The sequence below is a fragment of the Alosa sapidissima genome, chromosome 2, assembly GCF_018492685.1.
Source record: "Alosa sapidissima isolate fAloSap1 chromosome 2, fAloSap1.pri, whole genome shotgun sequence".
Lineage (NCBI taxonomy): Eukaryota > Metazoa > Chordata > Actinopteri > Clupeiformes > Clupeidae > Alosa > Alosa sapidissima.
Window position 1 is genome coordinate 10,307,145 of NC_055958.1, and position 15,416 is coordinate 10,322,560.

At 39.5% G+C, this 15,416-nt stretch overlaps 1 protein-coding gene across 2 annotated transcripts in view; it reads left to right on the plus strand.

The window, feature by feature from the left end:
- Positions 1–11,106: 11,106 nt before the first annotated feature.
- plekhm3 (pleckstrin homology domain containing, family M, member 3) overlaps positions 11,107–15,416 on the plus strand; it is a 61,427-nt gene continuing 57,117 nt past the window's right edge. For both annotated transcript variants that reach the window (XM_042067847.1, XM_042067857.1), the window contains exon 1: positions 11,107–11,240. The gene's annotated coding sequence lies outside the window, so the exon portion shown is untranslated. The remainder of the gene's footprint in view (positions 11,241–15,416) is intronic.

Genomic DNA, 15,416 nt, shown 5'->3' on the forward strand with positions numbered 1-15,416 from the left:
TTAAATTTTCAGTCTGTCAACAACTTTTAACCCTTACAAGCCCGACCGTTCTAATTTCGTTAAAATTTTAACGATGACCAATTATTTAATATCTCAGCTGTCCAATGACTGATTTTATTTCTGAAATCTTCCCCGTAATGCTGACAACATAAGCTTCAATTTGATATGATTGGTTAAGGGATTTATGGCGCGAAATGTTTTGGATACTTGAAGATCAGTCGTGGAAAAAAACGTTTCACTTCAGTCGTATATATTGATATGGACAGCCAGATGCCACCTGCACTTCGTTGGAGTTTACCTCGACTGGAAACCACACAGCTGGATAAACTGAGGTAATATATGTTTTTACATTGGTTGTAGTTATGGTTAATCTTAATTTGTAGTCCTAAAATCATGTTATTTGACAGAAATATGCTTTCTCATCAACGTCAACATTATGGCATAGCGGGGGCTAAGTGCATCGTCATGTAACTTTAGCTAGCTGCATTACTCTGAACTGCTTGCAGTACTCTCGTTTGCTTTTGATGTCAGTTTTTTTCATTTGACAATTTCATTTAAAAACCTGTTAGTATATAACCTGTAAGTAAGTTTGTTTTCTAGTACCAATTTGCTTGTTAGGTAAGCATTATTGGCAAGTCAGTATAACGTTAGCACACCAAAGCTGGATAAATCAATGGGCGCTGCGTTTGTTTGCGTCGGTTCTACATGAAATAAGTTGAGCGATATTTGTTCTCCTCTCAATATGTAGTTGTAGAAAACAAGATGTGAAATCACATATTCTGTCAGAAATGTAGTGCTAATTAACTTATTGCCTGTCCTCGAGTTGTTACCTCGCTAGGCAGTTTGTAGTGAGCTGATTTAGCTTGCTAACTTCTAAATGACAAACATCAGACGTGCTCGTCTCAACATTTTCTAAAATGACATGACTTGATAGCTTTTCTAGTCATCTCAATATGTAGTTATAGAAAACATGATGTGAAATCACATATTATGTCAGAAATGTCATTGCATTTTCAGCAGTTAGTTAGGTGAAATGTAATCTGTCTTTATCTTGATGCCAGCCAGGCAATCAGATTTAGGGCAGCTATAAACCCATGTGTAATAAAATTACTTTTCATACTTCTGAATATTTTTGAGTTACTCAGAATGCTTCAATAATTTCAAGGCTACCTGCACACACACATACATCTGTAGTTTTGATTTTATTTTGTAAATTAATAAAGGTATTACATTTGTATGATTTTACTGTTGTTTCAGATGGAGGATAAAAAGACCTATACAGACCTCGTTGCAGGCCTGAAGAGGTAGCTGACTGCTGATGAGGTTGCGTTCACAATGTTGAAGACCATGTGAGGATGGAGGAAGAAGGTATAGATTTAGGTGGCGTGCATAGGGTGGTGTAGACTGCCACTAAAACACTGTGAAATAGACTTGTTATGTTGTTTTTTATATGTCGTTGTCCCAGGCATATGTGGTTTTATCAACCGGAACGGGTGGGAGGTTGTGCTTAGTAGGCCGTCGTATGCAAACACACAGTGCAGGGGCATGGGACGAAGAGACTCCAGAAGACTTTCACAGTTTTCTAGGATTGATCATTGACATGGGGCTTTACTTCCCTCCCTAATATCCATTGCTACTGGGGAACCAAGTCTCTGAAGGGATCAGGGAGCGTTGACCAAATGATAAATACATATCATATTGTGTACACTTTTTCTCCATTGACATTGCCGTTGTCAGTAGTTTCTTATTATTTCAAGTTTGGCAATGCAGAATCTGATGTTGAACCTAGGTTTGGTAGTTACAGCCAGAAAGACTTCACAACAGCTGGCAGGCATTTCCGTCAAAATTTCAGCCTCGCCTTCAGCTGCTCCAACTTTTAATCTGTCGTCTTTTCATCAAGTACATATTCCTGTACAGCAGGAGCCAAAGAAAAATGGTTGGCTTTGTTATAAAAAAGAATACATAATAACACTAGTAGTTGTATGGCCCGGAGTTTAGCGGTAGGTGACTTCGTTTTTTTGGTAAACAAAATTGCTGTCAGATTTGGCATTCTACAGGAGGGGATGCGTTTCGTTATGAGTCACAGGTCTTCTGTGTTCAACCTTCAGGATCCCCACCCCACCTTTCCCTATCCTCCTCTTTGTGTGTGTGTGTGTGTGTGTGTGAGTTTGTGTGTAAATGTGTTTATTCTCAACAGCCTTGTTCTATGTAATCCACTTTCAAATGTTTAGAACACATTGATTTTTGAGTGATGTTGAAGTTGATTGTATTCCTAGCTTTTCATAAGTAATAATACATTATTATACAATAATTCATTTTCATATTATACTGATTTATATAAGGAAGTTATTTTTGTTGAATCAAATGTATTTTATGTCTCTATTCGAAAAGATCTTCAATAACTATACAGTATACTTACTTCCTGTATTACTGGTAAGGTACATGTTTTTTTTTATATATCATTATTATTGACTGTAGCATTTGCTTATATACAAATAAATGGTTTATTCTTATGGACCAAATAAATCTAAACCATTGTGTCTGACTTCATTATTAGTTTTTATGCATACTTTTATGTTTTTGGTGAGAAAGAGAATGTGAATTCTTTCAACATTCTAAATCCCGTTTCCTGCATTTTTTTACACTGATCACTAAATTTATCATAACTTTTGAAAGGTTAATGATATTCCAATTCAGTCTTTTTTGTTAAATAGCCCACAACTTGCTGAACATGTCATACACTATATTTTTCTCTATCTTGTATAGAAATATGATGAAAATGATTTTTTATGTGAATGAAATTTTAACGAATTTCGGTATACATCTGGAGAGGATTTTCAAAGACTGTTCATTACTATATCAACATTACCATAGGCATTTTACACCATTTGATAGAACTGATCCTTCTGATTACAATGGTATGTACAGTATATCCCATTGATGGTATGTAATATACTCAAGAAATAAGTTTTTTTTTAAGGAATCGATGTGCTTTGATACCAGCTTGGTAGTAGTGATTAAAAAGCATGTGTGTGTGAAGTATCCAAACAATGATAACACTTTCATTATGGCGGCTTTAGCCACAGACCTTCAGCTACTGTACAGTGGGTCCCATTTAGAAGTGGCCACTTCATTCGCACTTTCTGTGATTCTCGCAGCTGCATGAAATGTATTACAACTTTTTGCCACGAGGTGGCAGCTGAAGTCCACTTGATACTGTAAGCCATTGGTTCCCAAAGGAGATTTTATTTGGGTCGCCAGCATAGCCTAGTGACAATTTATGTTGTGTAATAGGCCTAGCTTATACCTTATGTAGCTTAGGAAAGCTAACAGCTTTTTTATTAGGATCTAGTTTGTTAACAGTCACGGTTTTGTCATAACACCCTTTATGCATTTTTGCATTTAGAATAGCTCTGAAACTGGGAGGCGAACACGTCGCAGAGGGGACGCCAGAGCGTGGATATCTCAGTCGCAAAATTAAACAATATATATTGGACGCCTACCATAGTCTAGGCTGGGTGAACCCAGCCTGATCTGCTGGCCTTTTCTTTTTCAGTTTCTTAAAAGATTGAGCTTGGTCTGGTGAAAGCCAGACTAACCATGGACCTCACAGTTGCAAAATGCAAGGGAACATGAATTAGCCTATTTGCAGCGAACAATAACGGACAACAGCTCTTCAACTTGACCCGTTAAAATGTGTATGTAAAACAGTCTAACGACGCATTTCATGAAGGTCCTTTTGGACATGTCAGTTGCACCACTGGTTAGATGTAAAACTGCATTTCGTTTTAGACTACTGGTACTTAATTTGTAACCTGACCCTAGCCAGATGAATTTCGCTCCGCCTAGCTCCACTCATCCATCTGGAACCGATCCATCGGAATGGTGTTTCAGAAGGCTGGGCCTAATCAAAAAATGCTTGCATATGATTGAATAAGCCACTTGTCCGTCATCTATTGACGTGCTACTTCAACCACTCACATCGAAGCCAACCCGTGACGCTGATAACAGTCTCACTGTCGCTTCTCCACTACGTCACATCTCTGAAACTCCCGCCCTGCGTCCTGATTGGCTGAACCATAAAGTCGGTTGCAGAAATCACTCTCAATGGAAGAGGTCCCAGATGGATGTGAGTGAAGCTAGGCGGAGCTAAGGGGAACGAAATTCATCTGGCGAGGGTCAGGTTACTTAATTTGTGCATTGACAATAAAGTTGAATATCATATGAACTAAAGATGACTAAAATCTTGCATATGTAGAAGAAGAAACATTAACAAAAACCCATGGCATGAACTCTCTTCTTGATAGCTGTTGAAAACGGCATGGGACTGACAGGGATTGTTTTGTTTATTAATAAATAAATAAATAAATAAAAATAGAACATTATGCTGATACCTTCTGCTTTCGCCAAATACAATGTAACCTACATGTAGCCTACAGGTGTGCATGACCTTTCATCAGTCCAGTTGCAATGGATGAACTGTGATGAACTGCCCTACTTGTGTAGATTGTTTAGAGATTTTAAAGGTTTTATAACAATGCTACACATTTTTTGGCTAGTGCTACAAATCTATTCACCTTTGCAGCGCCAGTAGGCTACTTTCTGTGCGGCCTGCACACACACACACAGCATGCCAAACAAGCATACACAAAAGTTTCAAGAGTGGGGGATGGAGTAGAGCCACCCCAGCATCACATAGTGCAGTTGTTCAGCTACTTCCATCTAAAAGTTCTCTGATTGTTTTCCATAGAGCCATCTCTATGTGTAACCCACCAAGCATCACAAACCTTCTCTCTCCATAATAGTCTGGATCACTCCACTGAACCATTTTTGTAAATGTATATAGTGGTTGGTCAAATGCCATAACTGGGACTTGGCCGGGGTTTAGGTGCTCTGTCAATGGTTTTACAACATTCATGCCATGTCTGACCATGGCAAAGCTGGCAGCTGTTTCATGAAAGAGAGGAAGGAGTGAGTAGCAGGTGGGTCAGAATGTTCTGGCTGAAGTGAAGCATCAGTTTGATTGCATGCTCAGCCCACTTTCCTCCTCTGTTATTGCCCATGCTAAGTTCACCACAGGTATTGGTTTGGTTAACTTTTGGCACTGAGATGGCCTTTGGTTGACAAGTAACAGCTGGAATTGTAGTGTATACTTCTCTGGAAGACAGAGCAGATTTTTGCGCTTTGAGCTGGCTGAATGTATATGCTCTCTAGCACCTCAGATCGGGAGGCAAGCGTGCTAGTAATTGAGCTAAAAGGCCCAGGCTGCTAGTTCTCTCACTGGTACGTCAAGGTATTGTGAGGGAGGTTTACTCAATGTACATACAGTACTGCACAGCTAAATACTAGCTGGCTACCGTTACTGTAGTACAAAATGCACATATATTATTCAAGAATGCAGTACAAAATTAAGCTCAGCAATTTGAATTCCCCCCTAATGTCCAAGTATCCCTTTAATGTCCCTTTAAAAGACTGTAGGCCACGGCTCCCGGTGCAACGGAGTAAGGGTTTCCCCAAGTAGGCGTGGCCAATGACGTAGACGGTGGGAATCCCCGAGTTTTAGTTAGCGCAAACCCTATAGGTTATTATTTATTTAGCGTAGGCCTACCTATAAGGCTTTTTTTCCTTATCAAAAATGAGGGGGACGACGGCCGTCTCTTCAGCACTGCGGGGGACATATCCCCCACGTCCCCCGTGCCTCCTGCGCCCTTGCTCGGGAATAGGTAGTGTGCTCCTAGTCACAACCCCTCGTTGAGTAGTTCAGTGGACGGATGAATAGACTCCAGCAGGCCGCGAGCTCACGCTGTAAACGTAAATAGGAAGACCTCAGCAATGTGACGATCATCATCGTCCGGATCGGAGCAGCGCCCCGTGGTAACGGCTCCTACACACAGCGTTGCGTTGCAGTGCTGGAGACGCATCCCATTCACTTTACATGGGCTTACGTCATCCGTTGCCAAACTGCATTGTGGGTCCGTTGCGTCACGTTTCTCCCGTCGCTCACGTTGAGAAGTTCAGCTGTTGCTGCACCGACAGACGGCACCGGCCAATCGACGGACGGTACCAACCAATCAAAGTACGGTTATACTTCAAGTAATTTGCATAGCTACCGTCGGGAACACCCACTGGCATGCGTTGACGGAACGCAGCTGTGTGTAGGAGCCGTTAGTATTTCAGTCTCTTAAATAAGTCCAGCAATAGTGTTTAGGCTGATTGGGAGGCGTGATGGCTGATAAGTTGATGGGGGACACCTGGAGCTGTCGCTAATGTCCGCAGTAGGCTTTTAGTGCAACTTGTAAACAAACACACATGCTGAATTGCAATCAAGAAAACACTGCACATCGCCACCACAATCTTTGCCGTGCTCACACTCTATTACATTTGTGTCATATAATCACATTGTGAACATGCCAACCAAGAAAAATAAACATAAAGCCATACTGTCTCATCAGGCATAATAATCCCACCTGACAGTTCTACATTGGCTAATAACATTTGGACAATGAGTTGTGTCCCTAATTAGGGCTTGATCTCTGCTCATGTGGACATTTTTGCAATAAACTGTCTTTTGAAAATTATTAAGTGATTCTTCCAAAAGTTGAAATATAAAATATTTATGTTATGCATACATAAATAATTAACTTCTCAGATGAGGATTCATTTGGGGAGTCATGTCATTCTGACCATTTTAAGCCTGTTTCCCCCCCTTTAAAGCTGTATAAAAGGCATGTAAGATTATTTTCATGGGCTATCTTGCACATATTATTTGTTAACCATCTATATATATATTTACCCTGGAAATCCAGAGTTCTCGCGAGAGCACAATGCACGTTACTTTTACCCCTTGCATCCCGGGGAACCAATCATATCGGTGTATCTGATATATGCGGGCCAGAGGCGAGCTAAACTGATGACAACAGCGCTGCAATGTTGGAGGTCAGTAAACATTGGTCGTAGTGTTATCCAATTGCGTCGAACTCCGGAATCATTCAGAGTAAACATTGGTCTAGTGTTATCCAATTGCGTGCAGTGAGATTTTCAAATGCATGCTTGGTGCCGCCCCTTGAGTTGGGCCATTACATTGTTCACAGCCAGACCCTTAATCTTTCTAGATTACCAGGGTCTGGATTTTCCCAGGCTAATATATATTAAATGTAAAATAATAAAGTAGCAGAATGAACCATGATGCCCAACTATGTAATGTTTTATTATCCTTGGGTCATTTTAGTCGGCCATCTTGGATTTTCCCTTAAAAAATGACCTAAATGAACCAGACATTTTGGGCACCCTTTCTCAAATGATGAGATACATCATAAAGAGTGTCAGTACCAATTTTGGTGCTTCTATCCACCACATAACGATTAGGCCCTTTTTTGTTGATAATCCCCCCTACTATAGGCCAAAGGGCTGAGAGGGACTGAAATGTTCCACGGACCCTTTTTGGTGATGGACCAAGATGCAGGAACACACTCGGCTCCGACAAGCTCTGTTACACGGCCAAAAAAGCCCTTAAATTAAATGTAGATAACCTGACTGTACCCTGAGCTGAGGTGAAGTCAAAACTATAATTAAAACCAAAGTAAATCAAATGTGGCAAGAACAATGGAACACAAACACAAAGGGCAGGTTTTTACATAAGATTCAGAGGCAGGTTCCCTCTAAAAGACAGGGGAGTTGGAATCGAAGGGGGGAAACTAGTGACTAGACTGTTTATTTTGTCCCCCATACCTATTTCATTCACCCGGACCAAGGTAGGCTGCGAACGAACATAGGCACGTTCAGCTGTTGTTGAAAAAATTCCTGAACGGTTTTTATTCCGAGCTGAAAATGCAATTATAGCCTATTTGACAGACAACAGGTTGCTAGTGACAAAATATTAGCTTTCAGTGTGGTACGATCTCTGTAAATTACGTTAATTCAAGTGTTTCAATCATCCAGCTCTCCCTTATGGTTGGCTAGTGGTACACTGTAAAAAATGTGACCAATGGTTACTTAAAAAAATTGTGGCAACAAAGTGACAAGTGATATAATTGAATAGATTTTAAGTACAACTTTGATTAAAATTCATTGAATAAGTCAACTAGATTTACACACTAGATTTAAATACATTGTAATAACAGCAACAGTTAAAATGTGTAAGATTTACAGTAGTAATTGCATGCCAAATGATGAGTTATATAGCCTAAAACTATTGAGTAAATCCAAATTAATTTCACAAGCAAAACTGACTTGCATTTACTAACTTTCTATGCAAAATTGATTTAGATTTACTACATATCTGGTCCAACCTAATTTATATTTACTAATTATTTGGGCAAAAGTTATTTATATTTACTAATTATCTGGTGGAATTTGGTATAAGATTACTAAATGTCTGGATGAAGGTTATTTGCATTCATTAAATAAAACATTAAATAAAATTAATTATATAAATCATATTTCAGTGCCTTGTCTAATGCCTTCTAAATCACTAAATATCATACCTTCTTATCATACCAAAATTTACTTAAGTTACTTAGTCAACAGATCACCATGCATAAAAATAATAAGAGGTAAACATGTATCATTTCATTTTTTTGTGCAACTTTGTCTCACAGGTTTACCCAACATTTTTCAAATGCAAAATGCATTTGGACTTAAGAGACAGAGCAGATAGAATTAAATAGAACTGGAACGATCACATTACTCATTTGTGTAACTAAAAATTCTTTGAATAAATCATGTCCAATTTGCATCCTCGTTGTACACAGTAGAATCACAAGATAATTGCCAATATTAAGTAAAAAAGTCACTTCTCTTAAAATGAGTATGGTTGAGCAACTCAAGCATTTGAAGGTAACCATGTGACATTTGACAGAGACTTAACAATTCCTTTTCCTTTTGCAAGGGTCCATTTTCCTAAGCTAGCAGTTTGTTCTTGAGAATGTTCACGTTTTGGCTTTGAACAGTCCAGCTCAAAGAGGAGTTTCTGGAGGATTTCAAACATATATCTGGGCTCCTTGGTATAGGCCGGATTCACTGCATATGTCCACCCAAGCAGCATGGAGCAAGCCCTTGGAAAGTTCTCCAGAGCAGTCAGAACTTTCATTCCCTCTACCACGATACCAACGTCATCGGGACCCTCTGATGTATTGGTCTCGATGCTGTTGATTTCCATTCTTTGTACAGCAAGGTCCTGTGGCACACTATCTTCATCAGCATCCTGGAATAGTAAGAACATTGTGTATATAGTATATGACTGTTCAGCCCTGCACTGTATTGATGAGTATTTTACTCTACATTCACAAAGACAGGCTGGTCACCTATCAACCTATCTCTAAAGGCATTCATGAAGCCAAGGGTCAGCAACTGGATTAACTCTGCTGCTCTGCTTATTAATACGGTCTGTAAAAGTGGCTGCTGTTTGGAAAGAAAACCTTAGCAAGGAACTTTTAGAGGCAAATTAGAAAGAGACATAGTAGTGCAAATCTGCAAACATCAGTAGCGTGGCAAGGATTATTGGGAGAAATACACTTTATATAGGGATGACCTTCATATTTAATATGTACTTACATCATACTTTTTTAGAAGATGATCTAAAGATCCCCCAAACACCGAATGACAACATCTCTGGTCAAGTTAGCGTTAGGATTGGTTGGAGCCTGAAATGACAAAAATAAACATTATTCAAGGGCTGGAAAACATCCACTGACCTAAAACTTTTTAAAGCTGAAATTGTATTACCGGTATATGAAACCCCATCAAGGCTCCTTGATGTGCTGTTTCAGGGACCCGTCTATTGAAACACTTCCTGTATTTATAGTTGGTTACCTGACGTTTTCAGGTAACCAACTATGACTCCAGGAAGTCATTGGTCCCAGCAAAGCAATAGTGCATAGCATCTGAGCCTGAATTGCAGGCTAGCATTATTTCTTGTACATTTAAGTAATGCAAACAATATTCCAACCCATTCCTAACCCTTCCTTAAATAAAATATGAGCTAACATAACTCATTAAAGGATACCTTGAGTAGGATGGCCTGCATCCTAAGAGACAGCTATAGCCTGTTGTAGCCTATAACATTATACTGTACTTTTCACATGAAATTGTCATATTTTAGCCAAACACTGTTTAGCCCTGCCCTTGCTTTAGGCTAAGTAGAAACAAAGTCAAAACTGAATATAACCAGCTTCAGTTTGAGTTAGGCTACAGCGCAGCAAAATTGATATGCAAACTTACAGTAGGCCTAGATAAAAATAATGTTCGACTGCATAGGGCTATATGTGTAACAATAAATTAAACGGGTTTTACCTTTGGGAAAGTTTCCATATGTGTGTGTTCCATCCATGTGGCGCGAAATGCTTTGAGCGGAAATGTAACTAAGGTGATTAAAAACAACAATCTCCCAATGAGTAAAATTTACTAATTTTCTGTATCTTTGACTTTCCTGATGAAATAAAATTAAATACTACTCATTGATTCACAGCTAATTTTATTCACACAAAACTGAGTAAAATGCAAGTAACAAATACTTAAAAATTGTTGAATTCCACTCAATTTGATTCCAAACTACACATAGCCTTTTTTATTATGTATAGCTCACTATAATTTATTTATTAAATATCAATTAACCCCAGTCTCAGTTTTTACAGTGCATCTCATTTCCATTCTTCACCCCTATGTCTTGCCACTCGGTTTCGAGGGACAAGGGCTAGGGGTAAGATGAAGGGATAGGGGAAGGGGAAGGGGTAAAACAGAGAATTGAGATTGGCCCTAAGAATAGGTCACACTAGTCTTAATCACAACCTCAACATTATAGGGAAACATGATACGGGTCAGTGCACTTTATGTAACCAAAACCAAAGTGAAACTGTAGAACATGTTTTGTTAGATTGTCCATTTAATAATGAGAGAACAATCATGTTAGAAAACAAATCACTAAGTATCACATTGTAAAGTTTACTTTCTTTCTCAACTGTAATACCATCAGCCTGGAAACACCTCATGGATTTCTTAAAATCAACCAGATTATTTGAGAGGATTTAGCAAACGTTTATTTTTTATTTTTTATTTATTATAATTATTTATATTGTTAAACGTCTAATTCCATTGATGCTCCACACCCACCCAACAGTTGGTGGCGGTAATGCACCATGTTGGATGCCAACCGCCAATAAAATTAAAGAAGAAGAAGAAGAAGCTCTGTTACACCTCCGGTAAATACAGGCCGGTGCTGTAGCCTAGTCCTACATGTCCCTGCGGTGAGTAGGCTATAATTAACCTCTTAATATTGCGCTGTAAAATCGAATGTTCTTTAATGTGACGTTTGCAAGTCGAGTTACGGTTTAGGCTACCGTCTGACATATGACGCCCAATGATATGCAGCGTATGTTATGCTCATCGTTGAACCTACACACATTGTGTTATAGTTGCCTCTGAACATTTTTCTAAAAATCAGTCGATTTCGGTTAGCTATTGAGAACTTACAGGAAATGTGACTGGAAATTGTGGCTCTAGACATCCGGTTTCGGGCGTTCTGAGGAAATAATTATTAAGGGTTAAGATTTATGCAGTTTGATTTTGCTGTGTGTGTGTGTTTCTTCAAATTTACATTTCTTCATGACAATGTCAGTGACGACTGTCAGGCTACACAAAGGCGGTGCTTAGTCTACAAATGATTTCCAATGAGCTTTGCTGCATTCTTGATGTCTGGGAATAAACATTCTTTGTGATAACATCGTTCTTCCGACTGCGAGCGCTTTGCAGTCGGAATTTGTGAAAAACATGGACGGCACAGCAACAAAGGTTAATACTCCTTAACCTTAAATAAACGAATGTATTTGCTCAGAACATAAGTATGGTGTGAAACACTTAAGAATATGCAGTTTTCAAGTGAGAAAAACGGCTAGGCCTAATTGCCAAATTTCCCAGTCCCAAGCCACAGCTGGGAAAGTAGCATCCCCCCCCCCCCCCCCCCCCCCACGAGGAATAAGGAATGTATTTTTCATTTTCGTAAACTTTATACTTTTTGAGATATTAACATAAATCAAGCTTATTTTCCCCCATAGACTTTGCAGTGGCACTATGACATCACAGTGGGCTAATCAAACTGATTTGCACCTGTATCAACTGCTCAAATAGGCCCCCTCACAGAGCTAATTAACGACTTAGAATGCAATCAACTGCACCTGTGCTCTCTCACTGACTGCAGCAACTTCAATGGAACTTCTTCTCTGTGTCTCTCTCTATTAAACTGGATAGCTCACTTTTTTCTTCATTTCATCCATTAAACTATCTGTCTATCAACATCCATTAAACTATCTACCTATGCATATATATATATATTAATTCACTATTAAATAATTTAGCTACTTTATTTAATTTAAACTACTTAACTATTGAACTGTTCAGCCATTCCAACTGTCAATTATCAACAATGACTCCCGCCAAATGTTTTCTCTGCTTAAAATTGTTTAAAAATAAAAATCCTCACTACAATAATTCCCTATTAAATAATTTAACAATTTAAACCAGACATCCCAAGTCTCCTGGGAGTCTCCCGCATATTGATAGCGGCTCCCTGATGCCCGCAAATTAGATAAAATCTCCCGGAATCTAGAGCGAGCGATCAAGAGCGTGCATGCGAGACCGCATGTGCATCTGAGTGTAAGCACGCACACGACACGGGGGAGACAGAGGGGTGGTGCGTCTGTGCCTGAGCGCATCCAAGACAGAGAGAGTGTGATACCTCCATGAAATTACTTTTTGCAGGTTGGGATACTGTTAAACTATCCAACTGTTTAACTGGTCAGCCATTCAAACTATCAGTTGTCATCAACAATGACTCCCACCAACTGTTTTTTCTGCCCACAACTGTTTCAAAATACAAGTCCTCACTACAATAATTTCCTATTAAATAATTTAACAATTTAAACTATTTAACTGTTCAGCCATTTCAACTGCCAGTTGTCATCAACTATGACTCCCGCCAACTGTTTCCTCTGCCCACAACTGTTTCCAAATAAAAGTTTGTTTTGAATTTTATGTTAATGTATGTTTTGCTTTTTCATGCACTGGTAATTTCCTCAAAATGACATTTTCTGTGAACTTGCTGTAAACAAGCCAGAGTTAGCTACAAGTGTTAGTTTCCATCTGTTGTCCCTAGCCAGATCTTAACAGGCACCCTAAAATGCAAAAGTTGATTTAAAAAATACAGTAGCAAAAATATGAGCATACCCTCAAACAGACACAGATATTGCTCGCCTCACCTAACCCTCCACTTAAAGGAGAATTCCGGTGTGATATTGACCTAAAGTGTATTGAAACATGATACCGAGTGTGAACGTATGTCTCATAGCCCATCTCGGCTTGTCCCCTGCTACTGGAAGAAACTGGAATCCATGCATTTCCACTGAATTATTTTTGGAATCTGATCCCTTATCATACCCGTTCATTCTTACTCGTTGCTCGACTTATCGTGACTAAATTCAAGATGGCTGCAAACGCTAAACTTCGTGAAGATACTGTCTGTATAAATAGTCTTGTAAGTAAACTACCAGTGCTTTTTCAAAGTTCTCAATGTCTCGTTTTAAATGTCAGGGCCCTCAGAAGTCTACCAATGAAGTGTGGAGATACATTGAGCCTCGTAAATGGGTGTAAAACAGTGATTTATTTGCATGGCTAGCCCGATGCCGAAGCACCACTATTGAAAAAGCTGTTGGTAGCATCGGCTAACTAGCGCCAGATTTTGGAGTGCAGGGGATAAGCCGAGATGGGCTATGAGACATACGTTCACACTCGGTATCATGTTTCAATACACTTTAGGTCAATATCACACCGGAATTCTCCTTTAAATACAGTACAAAGTAAGAATACAGTATAAATACAGGAAGAAAAAAGAAAAGTATGTTTATGGACTTTATTTGGTGTATGGTTACAATTGTAATTGCCCCTAATCCAGGTTTTGAGCTGATTTTTAAAAATGGGAAAGACTATTACACTCCCTTAACTCATTGGGCAGACTATTCCAAAAAATTGTGGCTCTGACAGAAAAGGCTGTTTTTCCAATCCTACTTTGTCTATATTGAACTATGCAGTCCCCTCTGGTGGTTGCTCTGGTTACTCTATTGACCTTGTCCTTCTGTTTTATGAACTGGCACAGTGGTGGAGCAAGCCTGCGGAGTACCTTAAAGACAAGATGAGCATCAGCAAAGTGTCTGAAGTTTTCAAAGCTAAACATGTTGTGTTTTTTGACTATGTGACAATGTTGATAGCTGTTACCCTTACGATCCAATGTCTTTAATGCCTGTTTATAGAGTGACTCCAATGGTTGCAATGTTGTTTTATTGGTTTCGGGCCAGCTAGTTAAACAGGAAGAGAAATGTGAGAAGATCATCGCATGCAAGAAGAGCTTTGGAGCCTTCATCGGTAGATATGACACATGGTCTTATGTTCTTAAAATTTGCCAGGTTAAATTTGACAGTATTGGCAACCTTTTTTGCATGCTTTTTAAATGAGAGTTGTGAGTATAGAATGATTCCCAGATATTTAAAGTCAGGCACCATTCTAACCTTCTCTTGGTTACCTATTACATCAGGGTCATGAGACGCAGTACTTTGTTTTGTAAAATACATACATATGGTTTTGCTTATGTTCAGGTGTAAGCATGAATTAGTTAGCCAGATGGATACCTTGCTCATGGCCTCAGTGAGTTGGTGTGCAGCTTGTTGTTTATTTTTAGCATGCACGTAGAGGACTGTCATCTGCATACATTTGTAAATTTACAGATGGAAAAACAGTGGGCAGGTCATTTATATAGAGACTGAACAGAAGGGGGCCCAGTATAGATCCTTGAGAGACACCTATTTTAGAATTTAGGTATGTAGACTGGGGTCGTTTCTCAAAGTCAAGGATGGGTCCTTCAAAGCCGCTCTTTCAAGGACATTACGTCATCAAATCACGCCAAGCACTGTTCCAATGTCAAGGGTGCTTTAAAATTCTATCAAGTACTGAGTCCTTCGTTCTGAGATTTTCGAGGATGCATGCATGTATCCTCTGCGTGCTTGGAATACCCAAAATCCTGTGCGCACACGTGATTTTTAATAATGCACCTGCATCTTCCTGCACACTCGCTAGTCTGTTCCATTACGGCTCCTACACACAGTGGCATGCGTTGCAGTGCTGGAGACGCATCCCATTCACTTTACATGGGCTCACGTCATCTGTTGCCGAACTGAATTGTGGGTCCGTTGTGTCGCGTTTCTCCCATCGTTCGCGTTGAGACGGGAGAAATGCACCGACAGACGGCACCGGCCAATCAAGCCAATCGACGGACGACACCAACCAATCAAAGTACGGTTATACTTCAAGTCATTTGCATAGCTACCGTCGGGAACACCCACTGGCATGCGTTGACGGAATGAACTGTGTAGGAGCCG